Consider the following 5,780-nt stretch of genomic DNA (forward strand, 5'->3'; position numbering starts at 1 on the left):
ATTTTTTTGTACTAGATTTTTTTTTGTATTTTTAAAAAACAAAAGAGGGTGCCACATGTCATATTCACTCCTATTTATAAAGACTAAAACGCCCTTGATTCCTACTTATTAGGAGTGCCACATGTCATCATCACAATCCTTCTTAGACTACTTAGGCAAAATTCACTTTTTAGTGCCCAGATCATGAATATAGTGACATGACATTAGATTTATAGAAGTTTAAGTTCATATATAATGCCCAAGATTACTCTAATTACCAATAAGTCTTGATTCTCATAAAGGTTTACAAAGGGGAATAAACGGTTTCCAAAATATATATTATGTTAAAGGTTCAAAAAAGAGGAACACAATTCTTCTTTTAGGAGCAGGGCAGGTTTGTCAACCTGCTGTTGAATTCTTGTCATCAGCTGGACGCTTCACTATCAGAATGGAAAAAAAAACATGTAAAATAGCAGCAGAATTTGAGGTGCACAACTATGTTCAAGTTATAGTCGCATCGAAAAAAGGATGCAGAAGAAGTACACTCAACTTTCGCATATCCACTCTGGCTTTTGTGATTGATATATGATGTTATATGCTATCTAGCTTGCATAGTTAAGACATTTTACTTGGCTGATGTGGTCGCTGATGAACAGCTCAGTTAAGATGTTTTATGTGAAAGGGGTATAATAGTAAATTCTTACTTCCTTTTCTTTTCCACCCAACTCGGAAACACATAAAATGTTTAAATTCCTTTCTTTTCCTTTCCTTTTCATCAAACTCGGGAACACGAAAGAAAATCACATATTTTCCTTTCCTTTCTCTCCTAATTCCCCATCCTTTCTCTTCTCTTGTTAAATAAAACTTGGGTACACAGCGTAAAAGCAAAACTATTTTACATAGGCAAATTTAATATCTGGTCATATAATTCATACCAATAATTTAATGGATCACATACTAACTTTCAATTTCATTGGAAGGAAAGGAAAAGAAACAAAAAAAAAAAGTAAAAATATTTTTTGTTCCAGAGTTTCATTTAAAGAAGGAAAAGAAAGGAAAATAAAACACATTGTGTTCCCTAGTTTCATTTAAAGAAGGAGATGAAAGGAAAAGTAGGCTAAATTCTTTAATTTTTCTTTCCTTTCGAGTTGGAAGGAAATGGGAGGAAAGACTTCTTTTTTTTTCTTCCTCTTCCTTTCCTTACTTTTCTTTCTTTTCTTTTCCCTCGTTAAGTTAACTCAGGAACAGAGTGTAAAGGAGAAGTAATGCAGAACGCTCAAGATCACATAGCAATATAGCATCTACATAGAAATTTTTGTTTTACCCAAATGGATTTTAAATTTCATAATCTAAAAGATTACCCACTAGCTGATAGTACCGTATATGCTGTCAATTCGGACAAATGTCACTTCTAATTTTCACTTCCATTACCCAGAGTAAAAATTGAATATACTTTTATATGTTTCTATCTTTATAATTTTCAAGACGAGAACAAGCATAAAGTACTAAAATCAACATAGTAGCATGAGCAGAACCTATACACATGAACATGTTGCATTTTTTGAATGAACAAGCAGTGCTTTATATAAACAATGGTTTTTCAATTTATATAAATTAGAGGTGGCAAAATGAATGGGTTGAATTAGATTGGTTGTTGGGTCAGGATGGGTTTGGGTTAGAATGAGTTTGGGTCAAGATGGGTAAAAGAAAGAAGAAGGTCAGGATGGGTTTGGGTCAAGATGAGTTCGGGTCAGGATAGGTTGAGAATAAATCATTAATAATAAAAACTGAAAAAATTATAAAAAATGAAAAAAAAAATATAAAAAATAAAAAAAAATTAAAAAAAGCGAAAAAAAATTAAAAAAAAAATAAAAAAAGGAAAAAAAATTAAAAAAATGATCTGCACTTTTCCTGCATAACATAACTGATGTTATGATGTACCTTCGATCTCAGCTTAATAAATTTGAACAGTTAAAGATATAAGCAGATTAGTATGGAGAATAATAAAACAGGTTGTTTCATTGTTGTCTCAAAAAATTGTTTCATGAGCAGTTGTATATATGCCATGTACCAGTTAAGTAATTGGCATTTGCTGATACTTGAGAAACCTTGATGAATACTTGGCTAAATTTAGTTTTGTACAAAAACTTATGGATGTGTAGCGCTACTGGCGTATAGTGCTTTGCTCGATCTTTGTCAAAATTGATTAATAAGATATAGATCAACACATTAAATAGGTTACCATAGGAAGTGGAGTGGGTGTCGTGGTGCTTGGAGGTGGTGGTTCTGCTTCGTTTAGGCACGGGTAACGAGTTGACATATGAACAGAGAGGTTGAGATATGCGATTCAGAAAACTCACGGACTCGTATCAGTGGTTACGGACTTACGGTGTTCATCAGTGGTGGTTGGGTGTCACGAAGATGGTCAGAGGTGCTTGGTTGTTCGCTTCTAGGTACAGACAAGCACTTGGTACTGACCAGGCCTGGACCTAGTGTTGCAATTGGGTCGGTCAGGTAACCAATAGAGGACCCAGAGCAATAATGTGTTTGTAGGAGATGGGTACATCAGACTCAGCTGTCACATTGGAAATCAGCCATGAAAGCAATAAAATCATATGTCAAAAATTTAGGATCCTAATGTGATCCCATCATACTAACCAACACAACCCAAATACAATCTGTAAGCTAAAGCCCCACAATAAAACAAAGCAAGACAAACTAACAAATCCACGACAGTCGGCAACAAAGCGAAGAAGAAACCAAAATTAGGATCCTAATGTGATCCCATCATACTAACCAACATAGGGTCAAACCAACACTCAAACAGTAACTCCATTTTCAACCATCAACAAAAGTTAAAGCAAATTAGAGGCCAAAATAAGACCAGAACATGTAGAAATTTGCTTAAAGCAACAACCACATTAACCTCAATCAATCATACCACAAACTACAGTTTCCCAAAACAAGAATCTAAGTATCCAACAACTCGGCAATGTGAATCCATCAAACAAGACAACATACAACTCAAACGACATCTAAATCGTCATGAATATTCACGGATTCCTAACTAGGGTTTCGATGTGTATTTGAAATTGAACAATTAAGAAGAAGTTTAGAATGCATAGTGAATTTACAGAAAATAAATCAACCAAAAGTGAAATTCATACCTTTCAATCAATCAAGAAGTGTAGAATAGATTGTTAATAGGTTGATTTAAGGGAGTATTTGGGTAGAAATTGAGAGCGTACTGGTAGAGTAGAAAAGATGAGAGCGTAGATGAGTTGTTAGGGTAAAAAAGCATCCTGACCCATTCTCTTTTTCTTAATGGCCCATCCTGACCCATTCTCTTTTAATTCTGATTTTCTTATTACCCATCTAGACCCATTAATAATTTTAATCAACCCAAAATGACCCAGCAGCTTAAAATTAAAGTCCAACTGAACCCAAATTTAGGTATTTGGGTAGATATTGCCAGGCCTAATCCCAATATATCAACCGATATATCGGTGATATGGTTATCACTCCCCTGCCGAGATAGCAGTACAAAATATTGGTCAGAATATTGGTACCAATATCAATACCGTTCTTCTTATTTCTACCGTTCATTTTTTCTTCTTATTGGTGCTATTAGTGTTTTAAGTCTTAATTGTTACCATTAAATGTTAGTGTTTTAAGTCTTAGTCAGTTCTTACTTGTTACAATTGTTAGTGTTAAATTGCTATATATATAAACTTAGCAAGATATTAAAATCACCGATATCCCACTGCAATAACCGATATCTCAAATATCGGTCCTTGACCAATATCCGATATTTTACTGCATTAACAACTCAGGGCCAGAGAGAAGTAAACACACAAAATCAGTCGGTAAATTACGCCTCAATTATTTCAAATCACAATCAGATCCAAGTTGTTCTGTTCAAAAACAATCTTTGAAAATCAATTTATAAAACCAACTAACAGCAAGCACAGTTACCTTAATTTTTGGGGGGTTCCTGGGACCAAGACGAGCGAAACTCAACCCCGGTCCAATCTGAGGGCTCGGTGGGTCCTAACTTGACGGAAGAATCGCAGGTGGAGTTATCCTTGTCTAAGGAGCTGAGCATATCTTTAAAAGACTGAAACCCACTCTCCTTCTCTTTAACGGTTTCGTAGACTTTGCCATGCTTATCGGCCCATGCCTCGAAGATAACCTTGACGTCATCGTCTGAGAGCCGGCTGACGGGGGCGCAACAGAAACCTGTGAGGGATTTAACGGAATCAGTTAGGGTTATGGTTAACAGAATGTTGAATAGAAGATAGATACATAGATACATACCTCTTGATTGAATAGTTGAAGGGAAACGCAGTAATCGTCGCAGCAGGAGGGCCATTGGCACTGAATCGAATTGGTTGGTTATCTCCTCTTGAAACCGTCTGCGTGCTGCGTGGTTTTATAACCCTAAATGGATGGTGGTGTGGTTTATTTATTTGGCATGTTTGGTCCCTTGTGAATGATCCTTGGTGTTTGATAATAAAAGTGAAAAAATAAGCTAAGATTTTATAAAAAAACTAGTTGATGCCCCGCCCGCGTTGCGGGGGCGATGACCAAATAATGATCGAGTGTTAGGCAGCTCATTGACACGAAAAACAATTAAATCGAGTCAACCAATTAAAACAAAACACTTTTATAGTTTTGAAAAAAAAACTAAAACAATGGCAATATTGTAATTTTTAACTAAAGGAAAGTTGTATTTTTTGACTAGGGAAAAATCGTAATCTGCCAAAAGCTAAAGTAATGGTAGTACTGTAAATTTAAACAAGGGGCAAAGTTGTAAATTTTCACAGGGCCAAATTCGTAATTTTGAACTTGGGGTAACAGCATAATATAAATTTGAACTAAAGGCACAATCATAATTTTAAGATGGAGGCAAAAGCACAATTTTATTTTGAACCGAGTGCAAAATCGTAATTTTGAGTTGGGGGCAAAAACATAATTTTATTTTGAACTGGGAAAAAAACGTAATTTTGAATTGAGGGCGAAATCACAATTTTTTTAAATGCGGAATAGAATGCAAAATCGTAATTTTTAACTGGTGGCAAAAACAAATTTTTATTTTAAGGGGGGAGGGGGGGCGAAAAGGTAATTCTGAGCTGAGGCAAAACCACAATTTTATTTTGAATGGAAGGAAAAATCGTATTTTTGAGCTGGCGACAAAAGTGTAATTTTATTTTAAGCTGAGGGCAAACCGTAATTTTAAAGAGGGGCAAAAACGTAATTGTAGAATGGATATAAAATAATAAACTGGTTGGTCCAATGGGGGAGTGCCAGGCAAAGTCGTAATTTTAAATTGAGGGCAAGATCGTAATTTTGAGATGGGGACAAAAAGCGTAATTTTATTTTGAGCTGGGGGCAGAAACATAATTTATAATGGGTATAAAATAATAAACGTGTTGATCCAGTGGGGGGTGTCAGGTAGCTGTCTGGCACTATTCTCCCATTTAATAAATATATATATGGGAAATGACTAAAATGCATTTGTTTTAGAATTTGTCATGGATGGTCCTCGGTTTTGATTCTTGAATTGATTTTTGGTTATATGGTTTGTTTGGTTTATCGAATTAAAATTGAACAACAGAAAGATAAATAATTTTGAAACGGTGTAGCATATGCTAAATTAGAAGAGAACTAGAAAAACTATGACTGAAATGCATTTGTTTAGAATATGACTGAAATGCATTTGTTTTAGAATTTGTCATGGATGGTCCTCGGTTTTGATTCTTGAATTGATTTTTGGTTATATGGTTTGTTTGGTTTATCGA

General features: G+C 34.9%; 1 long non-coding RNA gene across 1 annotated transcript; it reads right to left on the reverse strand.

Moving 5' to 3' along the window:
* Positions 1-208: 208 nt before the first annotated feature.
* On the reverse strand, positions 209-4,454 carry LOC110916996. The gene is made up of 3 exons (XR_002580202.2): positions 4,297-4,454; positions 3,955-4,218; positions 209-419 (listed from the first exon to the last, which is right to left on the reverse strand). It is a non-coding gene; the product is annotated as an uncharacterized LOC110916996 (long non-coding RNA).
* Positions 4,455-5,780: the final 1,326 nt, after the last annotated feature.

The sequence above is a fragment of the Helianthus annuus genome, chromosome 2 (genome assembly GCF_002127325.2).
Source record: "Helianthus annuus cultivar XRQ/B chromosome 2, HanXRQr2.0-SUNRISE, whole genome shotgun sequence".
NCBI classification, from domain to species: Eukaryota; Viridiplantae; Streptophyta; class Magnoliopsida; order Asterales; family Asteraceae; genus Helianthus; species Helianthus annuus.